Genomic DNA, 15,771 nt, shown 5'->3' on the forward strand with positions numbered 1-15,771 from the left:
CAATATTTTGCAGAAACATTATACAAAAGTGTAGCTATATTCACTTTATCAAATAAAGTACAGTATAAAAGGATCATAATAATAATGTATTTGAGCTCATATATCTCATGTGGATGTTACTACTGGTTTTTGAAGTTTTAAATATACTCAACACAAAGACTTGCAGATTGATATTCATAATGTGCAGAAGAAAATGTAAAACTTCACAAAAAGCAAACTGGCTTTGTTTTGCTAAATAAGCAGAATAGGCCAGCCAGAGACCTGTAGCATTTCGTTGGTTCTCTTTTATACAACCCTCCTTCCACTCAAATGGCCTTCATGGCAATAAAGTGTAGGCACTGTGATAAAAAATGCAACCAAAAAGTGAGTATACTAAACCTTTTATAGAGGGCAACAAAGAACTAGACAGTGAGATAGGATGATATGACCAGGTTCACTGTTTAATCCAGTAGAAAAGCTGCGATATCGGCCTCAACACTTTTGTTCCACAGTCTTGGATTTAGCTGCCTAATCTCCCTGACAGATTTACACTGTATCCTCCTTGTTGGAAGTGGCTTTTGCCATCCTCATTATGAGGAATAGAGCTCTAATGTTCTATACTGATGGAATTTTGTTTTTTTTAAATTAAAACTATTTAATGTGCGTCCGTTTAATTTATGTCCTTTGCGTTGCAGCATCATAGGTCTTACAATCGCCAAAATAGAAATACACTCAATCGACCTCAGAAGGCATAAAGTCTAAGCCAAAGCCTACCCCAAATTTGGCCCTGTAATCAGGCACATAAACACTGAACTCGGTAACAAGTGTATAACACAGTGAGCCATCTTCTGTAAATAAGTAGCTATCTAATTTCTTAATATCCATTTCAACTTTAGTCATTGTGCATGGTCATTATATATACCCCATAAAGGTGAAAACATTGCACCACTTGCGCTATGGGGAAATAACATCTACTTATCATCATCAAAGGTTGTATTCAGTGTAAGCCATAAAACCAGTCACATAAAACAGTATACAGTTGTGCAATTTCAATTCCTCATGGTTAAAAGGTACAACAAATAAAAAAAAAGACAAGAACCTAAAATCTCTAAGAACAAATCACAAAGTTAATTAGGAAAGGGAATTCTCTAGTGCAAAGGGAACATGTGAAGTTTCAACTACAGGTATATGTGATCAAATCTTTAGCTACCTGGCTGCCACAGCTTGTTCTGTAACTGTGATGCAAGCTTTAACCAAGCTGTCCCTGCGCAACCAGAACCGATGTATATATTTAGATACCAGGTTCACCACCAGCAGTTCAGATGTGCATTTACAACAGGACATCACTTCCACAATAGTATCAATGCCTCTTGCCATATAAATTGGCTTCAGATATAGAAATCTGGGAGGAAGTAATTTATCACAGAGAAATAGAAAGTGTACAGCTGTTTCATTGCCCTAATCACACAGTGGGCAGGTCCTCGTGTTACCTGCCCTCCATGTGCATTCTGAATTCTAGATATAGAGATCTCACATAAGCCAGGGTGATAATATCCAGGTACTCCTCGAACCCAAAATCCCCCTTAAATTCAAGGTAGACCGCCTCCAGACTTAGGTGTTGGCATGCATTCCCCATGTTTCTTCTAGAGTCATGTAAAATGGCTCATTTTAACCTATGCCTTGTTGCAATAACCAGCACGTTGGGGTCATCCCACAACCCTGGAAATTGGAGCCTCCTGAAGGTTTCCTTTACATGGATAACCCACGGGCGACTAAGAGTGATTCAGGGCATCCCGGTAGCACTCGAGTCCCTTTGTTGCTAATGCGAGCACAGAACACAATCGAGGCTAAATGGATCAGATCAAAAAGTACTTATCGACAATGTCCAGGCAGCAGGCTCTGAGCTTGGATTTTGAATAGAGCCCTGGATAGTATCTGACATGGGCACATTTTTTTAAAAAAAAAGTGAGGTGGACGTGTGCAGGCATCAGAGTGTCTGTTTGCTTCCCATCCATGTTTGTTGGCAGTATGGTGCAGAAGTGACTGCCACTTTTTTAACCAGAATGTGTCCTCCTAGAACTCCACCAGAAATTATTACATTTTGACTGTGGCCAATTCATTAGTTCTTCAAAACCTTTCTTTTTTCACTGCAGCATTGATATTCTTGGACACTGACTCAGACACATGGCAAACATCAAATTGATGCTTGATCTGTTCAAACCTCTCTCTCATGACTTTGGCTATGCTCATGTGCCTGTTGGTAAATGCCAGGTCAACTTCCAAACCTTTGGACTAAAGTATGTCAATCAATCTAAAACAAGGCTTTACCATCACAACAGAGGAAGACAAATCTGTAACGTGCACCATCACAGAGCTGTCACACTGACCATCGCCTGACAACAAAAGTCTTTGTCCTGTAAGTGCATTCTCCAGTGCTGCCTCCTCCGGTCGTCATTTATCATCTATTGGTCTGTAATGCCAAAAATTCACAAAAACTAGAAAGTTTGGAAAACGGGTGACCCACTAAACAAATGTACATATGCACTCGGCAAATTTCCTGACTATTTTGACAAGATAAGGTTGCGCAGACCAAGAAGGTCTGTAGTGTTCATGCTCTCAGGTACCTTACATTGTTACATTGCTCCCAATTACATGTTTTCGAAAATGCATCAATAGTTTGTCACACACTGTACCGTCAGTGTATGTGGAGCATTTCTGAATTTTTAAAATATCCAACATGCAGCACTCCAAAAATATATATTTAGTTACTCACAACTGCCACTTTTTTGACTATTCCCTTTCTTCTGCTTCAAACAAGGTAGGCATTTCTTCTACACTGGGCATATTCTAGTGTGGGTCAAGTTCTATATTATATGAAACATTTTCAAGCTCTTCTGAAGCTTGTAAGAGCAACATTTCTGGTGCCTGCGATACAGTCAGTGAAATTGTACAATTGATTTCTTGAGCATCTAAGTCACGCTGTGATGGGGTCAATTGGGAAAGATATGCATCTGCATTGATTTCATTTACCTCTTCTATAAATATTGTCTGTTGGGTAGGAGACATTACCGAGTAGCAATGGTCTTTGAAAGATTTCCAAAGCTTTGTGATAGTGTTTAGCTCAGGTTTTGGCAACTGTACATAATATTTTTTTTTTAATTACATTTGGTGATGGTTTTGATTGCCGCAACTTCAAATCCTCCCAAGTCAATGGGCCTCATCACGACCTCGGCGGTAACGCCGGTGGTATTAGCGCGGGGGCTATTAGCGCGACTGCCATAGCCCCCGGCGCTAATAGTGTGGGATCACGAGTTGGGCGGACTTGGAAGTCCCCATTCCCCATTGAGCCCATTCGGGAATGCCCCATTCCCCATTGGGCTCAATGGGGAAATTTTGCGCTCATAACGCCGGCGGATTTCCCACCGGCGGTATGAGCGCGAATTCTTGGCGGATTTCACACCATCTCAGAGCTGGGTTGAAATCCACCGAGGCCCTGATTCGGCGGACCCTTAAATCCAGCGGTAATAGCTCTACCGCCGGATTTAAGGGTTACTGCCGAGGTCGTGATGAGGCCTAATGTCATTTGATAGTCCGTGTCCCTTGTTTGTGGTGTGATCTTTGTTTTTCAGGCTTTCTTTTTTTTTCGTGAGCCCCTATGGGAAAATAATAAAAGAAAATGAGTGAAACAGATAGGGAAGGTATATACATTTTGAGGGACAAGTGATAAGAATTGCAGTCTTTTGTTACCCAACCTTGTTTTTTTCAGACAAAGGGTCTGTATAGTGAACCTGCTTCCTGTGCCACTCTTAGGCTAGAACAATGAAAATACAAGCATTAGAATTATTAACATTGCTTTAGTATATGACTAGTTGTGTTTCTTCTGTGCATCAACACAGAACACAGTAAAAAGAAGACTGTTTGAAAAACATGTTAACATTCTAAGGGCCTCACCACGAGTTGGGCAGTATACCGGCTGTAATACCGCCCAACTGTAATAGCCCTAGCACCGACCAGCCCGGCGGTGTTACCGCCGGATCACGGGTTGGGTGTTAACGGTAAATCCCCATTCCCCAATGGGTCCATTTGATTCAATGGGGCATTTTCAGCGTTAATTATGCGGGCTAATACAGCCGGCGGTAATACAGCCGAAAACAGGGGATTTTCTCCTCCAGAGAAAGGCTGAAGGTAAAACAGCACCCAACTCATGATAGGGCCAGCCCTTAAATGCGGCGGGAATACTGTTACCGCAGCATTTAAGGGCTACAGCCCAATTCATGATGAGGCCCAAAATATCCAAAGTTCACTTTTTACCAAAGAGAAAATTCACACCACTGCACAAAACCAAGCTGACAGCCATACAGCCATATATGCATGGGCTGTCATCTGTCGTTAGGTTGGTGGAAGCACTGGCTCCTCCTCCTGCAGACAAGAATTTAAATTGTCGAAGAGTAAAAGGCTTAGTTATCCCATGAGTATATGGGGTGGGGAAATAAACTGCCCAGGGCCTAGACACTAAAGTGATAGATATTGATGAGATACTTGCTCAAATGTTTAACACGATACAATATTAACTATTTGACAATACAACTGCAACTGCCTGCATGGACTGCTATGTGTTGGTGTCGGGAAAGAAAGCACTGGCTTTCCCTGTCTCCACTTGCAGACAAAATGGTCAAAGAGTAAAAGGCACAGTTATCACATGGGGAGAGGTGATGTATAAGTACATTACAGTAGGCATATATACTAAACAGACAGAAATTAGTGTCATGCTTGCACATAATCAAAACATAATACAACATTCACAATATTGGAAAATATAACAGCGACTGGCATACCTGCATGACCTGCAATGTGCCTAAGGGTACTAAAATAATACTGGCTGTCCCAGTCTCATCCTGTGGACAAGTAAAAACAATGAGCCAAGAGGAAAAAGGGAAATTAATACATGCGAAGTAAACAGGCAAATAAGCAATACTTAGAACTTTGCATCACTAATATATACTAAACTCTCTAGCCACGTTGATGTTGAAAGAGTGCTAGTACAGCAATTGCAACTAATCTATTAGTCTGGGATGGCCCCCAGACACCTCCAACTCATACATCTGTACACTGAAATGTTACCTGCATATGCAGAATTGATTTCCACTTCTATCTCATAATACTTAATTGGGACAACTATAGGGGTCATTTGGTTGAACACCAGAAGTTGAACAGCCATTGCGGGATCACTAACCTACCTTTAGAGAAAATGTGTATCACTCTGCCTTACATCTTGGTATGTGTAGAATTGGAACATCTGATGATGATGCAATGTGGTGGTCTACTGAGCAAAGCACATTTTGCAATTTAAGGAAATTAGTTATTTAAGAATACATAACACAACTGGCAAGCGAAGATCATATAATAACAACATTGTGCCATATTTTTATACATTTTTGCAAAGTTAAATACGCATTATAGTTTTCTAAATACAATTAACTCCAAATTTGAAATTGTAATTTTTTTAATGTACAATATGGGTTAATGAGGAGTAATCTCAGTCCAAGCGCATGCATTTGAAACATAAATAAATGAGAAAACTAGTTGCTTACCTTTAATGGGTGGTGGCTAGCAGTTTGTGCCCAATTTAACAGACAGTGGAAGTTTTCATTCAGATGCTATTTCATACCCTGTACTTCTTATGTGGTTATGGCTCATCTGGGGAGGCCAAGGATGGGCAGTCCTTGGCCTTGTGTATATTTGATCCATCTGCATTTTTGTGAACAGGCAGATTGTGGAATGTCTTTGAAGCTATTGTACCTTTTCATAAAAGTAAAAAGGCATCCAAGTGCAGAATGCCATAAAATGTTAGAGGATGTGCTCAAGACAAGATGGTGATAGAAGGGTTGATGCCCTGACTTGAAATATGTGTACTACACTTTTTTGCTTCCACACTCAGGTGGGACATTCTTGTCAATTCAATTAGCAGTTTTTATTGTATGCAGTGGTTTCTCAATACAGGCATGACGCATTTAGATTGAGACTGAATAGGATCTTATTTTGTTTTTGTCTGTTTTCAACATCTGACTTTGCCTAGCCAGATACACAATGGGCCTCATCACAAGTTTGGCGGTAGCCTTGCTGGTAAAACAGACAGGCTGCCACCAAACTTGTTAATTTTTCCGGCCCCTGGCAATGGGGAAATACAGGGCCATTACAACCCTGACGGACCCTTTATTGCCCCATTGCCAGGGGCTGGAAACGTTTACTCCCCATTCCCATTGAGCCCGGTAGGGCTCAATGGGAATGGGGAGGCCGGTAGCACTGGCACCATTCAGAATGGTGCCGGTACTACAGGCAGTATCGGCTTGCGGGCGCCGGTACACCCGCCAAGTCAGACCTGGCGGGCGGGAAGGCACCCGTGAGCAGAATTCGTAGTTTGCCAGTCTGGTAACAACGGTACCGGCAAGTTTACCGGTACTGTTGTTACCGGACCGGCAAACTTGTAATGAGGCCCAATGTATTTTGATGTCTCCAGCTGTGTTGGCGTTCTACCCGATTTGAAAGCTGAGGTTAGCGAGGTAGCAGAGCCAGGGATACCCACATCTCATCTGGTGATGGGACAATTAACAAGCGGTAATGGGTCCAGTAGGCCTGTAACGGATGCCTTTCACAGGCATGTGCATTATAACGCACAATGGGAATATGGTAAGAAAGAACTCCTATGAATAGATGATCACGCAGGTCAACGAAAACATGCCGATAGAATTAATGGAAGTGTGAGAGCCAGTAGAACCGGTACTTTTCCCCTTCTCTATGGTCGATGGAGGGTGGAGGCAGACCAATATGGTGTACAAGAAATAATGGGTAGGAACATAAAAAGAAGTGGAATAAGTAAGGTTGATTCTTCCTTTTCTTTCTTCTTTTTCTCGTCCTCTGTTGCTCCACCTACCCTAGAATGCAGGTGCAGCTAACACATGAATGCGTACCAGTTAAGAAATCAAAAAGACCAGGGTATTGTAAGAGAAGCAGTAAGAGACGGATCCCGAGTGAAATGAAGCTCGGGCTGAGGAAAACCCTAGCAGTGTATTAAAATACACAGGATTGCTCTATAGAGTGGACACCTATAACAGGTGAGAAGAGCAGAGTTGTAAATTCGGAAGTGCCACAGTTGTTAGGAAATTTAATTCTGAGGTGCACCAACTAAATCTGGGCACTAAATACTGAAATTAGGATACAGTTTTAAGAACGGTGAATTAAAACGGTGTCTTTCTTTGTGTTGTTGATCCTCTGTAGGAAGTGACTGATGGCAGAGTCCACCGGACACAGTGGAAGAGTGCCGTTGTTGACATACATCTTTTATGGGGACAGAGAACCGGAAGCATGGTGCAAACAATATATTATTGCAAGAAATATAAATGCTTAACTTGTAAACAAACATGGATGTGTGAATTAGTGTTCCCCTGATGAAATTCCTGAGAAATTGTTCTTAGATAGATGAAAGAGGAATGAAACATGTTGGGCTAATAGTTGGGTATATGTTAGAGATTGATTGTGATAATAGACAAATGAGAAGAGTTCAAATTTTAACCAAAGGATGATGATATTCTACAGAGGAATCACCACTAGATTCTTACGTTAAATCCACGAAATATAATGAAGTTTTGTGTACAAATGATTTTTATAGATGTTATTGTATTTAACAACGTAATTAATTAAAATAATTCAATTGTAAAGTTTCCTGAGTTGGGTCAGAAGGAATTGAATGTCTTTTTCCAAAAAATGTCTTGCAAAAGGTTTTTCTCAAAAGTATGAGGTTGCGAATTAAGCAATGAGATTGATGTATATGATAAATCACACCTGATAAGGATCCACAACACAAGACTGGTGGAAAATGCTTTAATAAGTATTGACTGTAACGGATGCTGACACCAGATCCTGTGAGGGAACCTGAGTCCCAGCGCTCTGCATGTGTGCTACAGAGACAAGTATTCACAGGGAGAGCCGACGAGGTTACGGCAGCTTATGAAACCAGATGGAGAAGATGTCATTACAAGGTACGGACTTTGTAAATATCGATTGTGAAAACGTTCAAGGTTGCAGGAGCCTGAAAAAACCTGAGTGTGCAAATACCCTATGAAAGGGGGCTTGTTAAGATATGAATATTTGGAATAATGACTGTGAAAGCTATAAATATTATGGGTGCCTGAGAAACCAGAGTATGTAAATACCCTATGGCAGGGGAATTGATATATGAACATTGTGAGAAATGGTTATGGAAGCTATCACGATTACTGGAACCTGAGAAACACAAGTGTGCAAATAGCCTATGAAAGAGGGCTTAATAAAGATGCAAACATTGTGGATAACAGCTGGGAAAGTTATCAAGGCTACGGGTGCCTGAGAAACCTGAGTGTGCAAATACCCTATGCAAGGGGGATTAAGGAAGAGATACGAAGATTTGGAATTAAGGCTGAGAAAGCAACAGAGGTATTTGTTTGTTTCAAAGAAATAATGGAGGAATGAAAATGTTCACAACAATAAGAGGAGAGAGTGAAACCTATACCTTGACAAAAAAGAGTGGGAAGAATATCCTGTTGAACCTTGAAACCCAAGAACAAACCAAGTGAATTGGGCCAAACAGATGCCCTGTTGCGGACATTGTGCAAAGCCTCCCCTTTCTCTTTTACTTAGATGTTTTAGGTAGGGCCAGTTGGAAAGGATTTGGACTGAAGAACTTTATTGTGAACTTTAAAGTGCACTCTTAATTTTTGCTTTACTAGTTAGGGAACATCCATCATAGCGATAGGGCTAGCTAGGCATTTTGATTCTTTTTATCTTAATAAAATACTTTGAGAATGTCCTCTAATCATCTGAGTCCTTCTTCTGACTCACCACAATAGCAATGTGTATAAAGGTCACAGGCTGTGGGCGGGCAGATTGTGGAATGTCATTGCAGCTTTTATAACTTCGATGATTACATTTATAGTGAAAGAGGACTGTTGTGCCATCTCCTAAGACTTATACAATGCCTCTGGTGGGACATCTAGGTACATTCTTGTTTACAAGGCCCATCATATGTTGGGTGTTCTTGGACGGGTTATGCAGCATGTAGGCAGACCCTGTGTGGAAACACCGTTATTGTTTGGGTAGGTTTTAGTCTGATTTTACCCTGCTAGAAACACAATGCCCAAAGATTCCTAGGGATGTGGGCAAGTATATTGGAATGTCTTTGAGGCCAACATACCTTTTATAAGTGAATTGAACCTAGTGTGCAGTGTCCAGAAAAAGGTGATATGACCATATTGAGATAATATGGTGCATGAAGTGGCCTTAAGTCATTTATGTAGAATTGTATCACACTTGGTGGGACATCCTATGCAATTCTGAATTTTGCATGAAATACTTAGTCAAATAAAAGAAGAAACAGTAGATGATAGTCAAGGGCAAACTGTTGTGCTGTTGTTCCATGGGAAAAGTAATAGAAACATTCTGTACTGGCAGCATTCCTTGCAGTTAAACACTTTTGTAAAGAAATGCCATGTCCATGTCAGGCAACAGATCCTCATGGCTGTGTAACCAGCAGCAGACACACTGACCCCAGATGCATCACAGTACATGCGAGAGAACTAACCAGAGCATCAGCTCTTGGATTAATGAAATATTTCTTATCACCTTGAACGTGACAGACATCAGGATATCCAACTGCCAATGGATCAAGGGCCTTGTTTTTGAGGTAGAGCTACTGATGCATTTAATACATGGGGAAAAAGTACAAAAGGGACATTCAGAATGTGTGTTTGCGATGCAACCCACATTGTTCCTGCCACACACCATTGTATGCAGCCTTCAAAACTTCACATATTTAAATTCTTGGCTTCTTTTGACATGTCTATGATATTTTCAAAATCTGTATTTATAATTTTAGATTTGAGGGATTTTGGTGCATACAAATATTGTACAAATATTGTAGTCACAGACTACAAATGCCAAAAGTGCCTATATCGTTTCTATTAAAAGGAAATGCTGTCTTATCAAAGGGACTCGCAGACCCTCTGGTCCCCCAGCATAGTCATTATCAGTCTCCCTCTTGGTTGGGGGCAGCCACACATTTTGATGACCACTTTGGAAGAGAAAATGTTTTAGCAGTGTTAGAACCGTGTACCAATTTCAAGAACAACTCAAACATGTTGCTGTGTACAGAACTGCTGTTCAAGTCCTCCCAGAAATAAATAGATGCACTTTAAACAGCTCCTGCCTTATACCACCCTTACTTCCATACCACCCATTCCACTTCCATAGCACCCATTCCACTTCAATCTGGTTGCAGCCACCCTCCTATCCCAAGTCCCCCTCAGAATCATTATCCCTTTGCATCAAAAACTCAATCGAGCAACAGACTAACGTGCATCCGTATCAATCCCAGAGCCTTTGCAAAAAAACGCCACCACTTTTCCAACATAATTTCATCTGAAGGCCCTGACATCCTCTTCATCAGCAAAACCTGGTTCTCCCAAGACTTCTGGTTCATTGCACATGAGGCCATCCCTCCAGGCTGCACTCTTTTTGTGCATCACAGAATCAACAGGGTTCTGTTATGCACAAGCAGAGCAAATCTCATCTCTCCATTTCACACTACGAGGAACAAGCCTGCAACTCAGACTGTGAATCCCTCGTAGTAAAATTCCTCCTCAACCCCACACACACTCAGCTTCCTGCTCATATATAGACTCCGAGGCAACAACAGATCATTTGCAGAAAACCATAGCACTACCTCACAATGCTAGGGGATTTCAATATCTGGTTTCATGCCCCACATAAACCCATGACACAATCCCTTCTGGTTAACCTGAAAACCCTACATCTGACACAATGGGCCTCATTACGACCCTGGCGGTACAGGGTAAAAGGCGCCGTAAAACATGCCGGCGCTGTTTACCGCGTACCGCCTCATTACGCGGTCCCCTCGCGGGACCCAGGAAGCAACGCCTGGTCAAACCAGGCGTGCTTACCGGGTCCCGCGAGGGGAAGAGGGAGCAAACCACGGGTCAACTCGTAATGGCCCGTTGTTTGCTCACTCTCCCATTCCCATTAAGCCCTACGGGGGCTGAAATGGGAATGGGGAAGGACCGGGTCCGGGTCCTTGGAGGGAGGAATTACCGGGCCTTCCGAACTCGGAATGGCCCGGTTATTCCTCACTCTGAGTACCCGGACGCGATTTCGGCGCCAGCCAATTCGTAATGAGGGCCAATTAGTTTTAGGATATGTCACACTTGTTACACTATGTACTCCTTGCAGTCTCCTAAGTTAATGGATTGAATCAAAAGTATTGCTGAATGTAGTCAAGTTTCAGGTGAGGGGGAGGAAAGGTCAACCCTGGCACATGGGTTGAAAAAACGGAATCAGAACAAACTAAAGTTCCCTACTAGGGAACTCCCGCCGCTCGCACACTATCCTAGCCTCTAATATGAGCCAAACATTTTAGAAAATGAATTTCAGTAGTTTATGCAAGTTATTATTATTTTTTGGGGGATCTAAGTAGTGTACAAACAATCTTTCATAACAGCATATTTCATCCAAGTAAATGTTTTCAATAGAATTTATTTTCAAATTGGTTATCTTTGTTATATAAATCTGATCAAAGGCAATGTTTATTGATTTTCATAGTAGTTTATTCATCAGGCCGAACGCATTTCGAGATCACATATCTCTTAATCAGGGGCAAGTTTCAACATCAGTTCTATAAAAAATGTAAATAATGTATATTTGGTATAGTGTTACTAACCAGCAAATGATTTCAAGATCATAAATATCATAGATACCTCAACTCCAAGGGAACTTAACCCTTACGGGGTTTGATTATGCATAATCAATTCGCTAAAGACGTATGCCCTATCACATACTAAAATGTAATGTGCAACATCATGTCATATGTTCCAAGTGGAACAGTGTATAATACCAATGTATAGTCCACTATATAACAATGTATGTAACCTCATAGTTTGGCTCTTAAGAGAAAATACCCAGGGTAGAAGAGAAATGTACAGGGAGATCTCTTTGTCTTTCTTGTTATATCATACTAATGAAAAATGTGTGAGTCCCCATAAATTTGATAGTTCACATCTTGTCACTTAGATAATTGTCTAGAAAGCTAACAATCGCTCACCTATTCACTAGGCGAGGCGACCTCAGTTTGCAACCAAACAAGGAACTGGAAGTTCCAATATTCGTAGAAGGTTGAGGATCCTAAAATAGTGAGGTGTTGAATTTACTGTGTATCCTATCAATTGGACTGGCATAAGTACAACTAGTATTGTATCCCTTTTGAATAAAGGTAAGTGGCCGGGCCAGTGACCTGCTACATACCCTAGAGCAATGTCTGTAGACCCAGGGTTTCTAAACAACAGGTCCATCACATTTTATAGATTAACACTGTCGGTAAAAAATAAGAAATTCAGTATGATAACAAAGAACCTGCCATTTTCTGGGCTCCCTCTATAGGATTAACCTGCTTTCACTTGTATTCACCAGCGGTCCTGTGGAGATAATTCTCAAGGTTCTCCCGCCGTGTGAATCGAGCTGTAAAAAGGCTGTAGAAAAATGGCTGTCATTTCAAATGGCGTGTGCAAGACGTGATGACATCATCACGCTTGCCAGACCATTCGTAATGTTTGTACAAAGTATCTGTATGAAATATTTAATAATTTAAATAAGAAAACGCTTGTGGTCAAACTTGTACTAGATGATGTTAGTAAAAAAAATCTAGGAGGCACAATGACATCATCAGATGTAAAAAAATCTAGGAGGCGCAATGCCACCATCATGCAAGACGCGAGTGACATCATCCATGCAAGGTAACTGTTGGTAAATATGAGCATATTCCTTTACCTCAGAGATGTTAAATTCACTGTAAAATGGCCCCATTCCTACAAGGCCTAACTAAGGGATGTGCTGTAGGCTATGCCTGGTAGAAGGAGCAAGACTACATGCTACAAATGTATGCTAAGTGATAGTAGTGAGAGTCACGTAATTAGTCATTCCAGGCCACCGAAGGTGTTCTGGCACCTTATATGTCGCAAAACGGGTCTGCCCCTATATACGTTCACAATTTGGCAATCCTCCATAGGAAAGAATCGTGTTCATCAAAGATCCCTCATATATTTCTTGGGTTTACCTCAATTATTTCCCATAATTAATCATCTGGAGCAAGCTGAACTTTGAGCCAGATTGTCTTAAAATGAGTAATCCATGGAACTGTATCAATGCTGCCTTCTCTTGAGTTCTATTTCATAAATCTGCTTACCACACTGATAAAACTGATAGCAAGCCGCAGCACACTGCACTCACCATTCCATCCAGACTGAGCGGGTGGCTGCTGGCTTGATTATACATCTGGTGAGAGCCCCTTGGGGCTTTTTGAATTGTTTGTATTTCTAAAGTTGTGCCCCTGTCTCCTCTGTACTGCTCCCTCGTGGTTCCCTTCCGCTTTTTCCCCTCCTTCCCACCCGCCTCCCAGCCTGCCCACCCCCCTGATTGGCTTCTGTGTTGTCCTTGTTAGGTGTAGCAAGCCGCAGCACACCACGCGCGCCATTCCATCCAGCCTGAGCGGGTGGCTGCTGGCTTGATTATCCATCTGGTGAGAGCCCCTTGGGGCCTTTTGCATTGTTTGTATTTCTAAAGTTGCACCCCTGTCCCCCGTGTACTGCTCCCTCTGTGGTTCCTTTCCGCTTCTTTCCCTGATTTCCGCTGCCTCCCAGCCGGCTCACCCCCCCCTGATTGGCCTTTCTGTCTTACATCACTGACCTTACTAGGGCAGCCCTCTGCCCGGCAGCCCCTGTGGCTAAGGGTCCCTAGGCAGAGGTGGCTCCTGGCTGTTTCTGCAGGTGTCCACAGGGGAACCCAGCCGGCAGCTGGCTACCTGGTGTATACCCTCACGCCACCCTGCTTACCCCCTGTCCACTTAGCAGAACCTCAAACTTAGGTGTGCTTTTTCTTCTATTTTTAAATTGCATTGTATAAGTATTTAAAATTGCATTGTGAAACCTAGGCCTTTTCCCTAGATTCAGGACTCTCAAACTTAGGTTTGTTTTTTCCTCCTGTTTTTAAATTGCATTGTGTAAGTATTTACAATTGCATTGTGAAACCTATGCCTTTTTCCCTCTATTCAGGACTCTCAGAATTAGGTGTGTTTTTACCTCCTGTTTTTAAATTGCATTGTTTAGTATTCAAAATTGCATTGTGAGAGTCTTAAAATCTAAGGGCCAGTCGTCTTGTCCAATCGGTAACTTGTCTCGCCTCTCTGTCTCGTCTGCTTGCACCCTTGTCCTGTGCCCTTCCCTACTGTTCTCCCCTTCCCTCTCCCTTCCAATTTTCTCTTCTCCCTAACTACTCTATGGTGCTAACTGCTTCTCTATAGACTATCCTGCGCTCCTCACTAAATCTGGTAGGAAGAAGTTTAAAAACGACATTCTGGTCTCCAACCCAGGCCTCCCTATCGCTGACACATATACCAGTGCCTCCTCCAGGCAAACCTTCCCGGACATCCTCTTTGTCGTTCCCTCACTCTACATATGGTCTCTGTGCGCTCTCTTTTCTCTTCCTCTCCATTAATGGTGGCACCCGGTGGGAGACCCTCCTGGCCTACTTCCACTCCTCTAAGATCATCATTAATCTTTATTTGAATGGCACGTCTTGGTCCAAGGCCCTCAGGCCAACCTTCTCCTGTTCGATAGACGCTTCCCGCACCTCATCAATTTCCTTTCTTCTCCTGCTGTCCCCTCTCCCCCTTCCATGGCTTCCTCACCCCTCCCCCCACTGCCTCCCCCTTGGCTACCTTGCCCTCTCTTCCTTCCTTTTCTGCCCCCTCTCGGGCTTCTTCTACACCACTGCTGGGCATACCTCTGACCTGTATCCCTCCCTGGAAGTCTTTCAAGGATGGCAACCTTCTCCACATTGCCACTCTAAACTCTTGCCCAGTTTTCAAACACTCCTCTGACATCTGCAGGCTCTTGGAGGAACTGGACCTTGATGTCCTCAGTCTCACTCAGACATGGTTCACGGCCAGCTCTGTCTCGAGCTTTGACACCCTCCTCCCTGACAGCTACAAGATCCTCCCCGCGCCCAGGTCCAACCATTCCGGAGGGGGTGTAGCCCTCATCTTCCCTAAGTGGATTCCTGCCTCTGTCATGCTTCGTCTGCAAGCTCTCTCTCTCTCTCTCTTTCCTAGCCATTCCTTTACTGTGGCTACTCTCTATCGGCCACCTGGTCAGATCTCCTCCTTCCTCTCTGAGTGGGCGGTCCTCTCCTCTCCTGGTCTTGACCACTCAACTCCTCCTTCTTGGAGACTTCAACATCAACCTGGATGCTTCCTGACCTTCCTCTGGACTCTTTCGCAACCTCTGTGACTCTCTCTCACTCTCTATTCTCCCCTCTGGCCTGACTCACTCAGCAGGGCACACTTTGGATGTTCTGATCTCCTCAGACCTCCTCCTTTCTATCCCTCTCACCACTCCTCTCTCCTGGAGTGATCACTTTCTCCTTTCCTCCCAGCTCACCCTCTCTACCCCTCAGACCAAGCCATCTCCTGCACTGCCACCCACCTTCTAGGTCATCCGGCCCATGAAGCGTGTGTCAGTTGAGGCTTTTGCCGCCACTTTCTCACCCCCACATCCCCCTGTGGCTGACTCACACACTGACACAACCCTCTCCATGCTCCACTCTGCTATATCTGATAGTCTCGATGTTCTTGCCCCTGTCATGAGGATCCGCCTGAAGCCCAAAGCCAAGTGCAACTCATGGTACGACTCAGACCTC

This window comes from Ambystoma mexicanum, chromosome 2q, assembly GCF_040938575.1.
Source record: "Ambystoma mexicanum isolate Mex_15411 chromosome 2q, UKY_AmexF1_1, whole genome shotgun sequence".
Lineage (NCBI taxonomy): Eukaryota > Metazoa > Chordata > Amphibia > Caudata > Ambystomatidae > Ambystoma > Ambystoma mexicanum.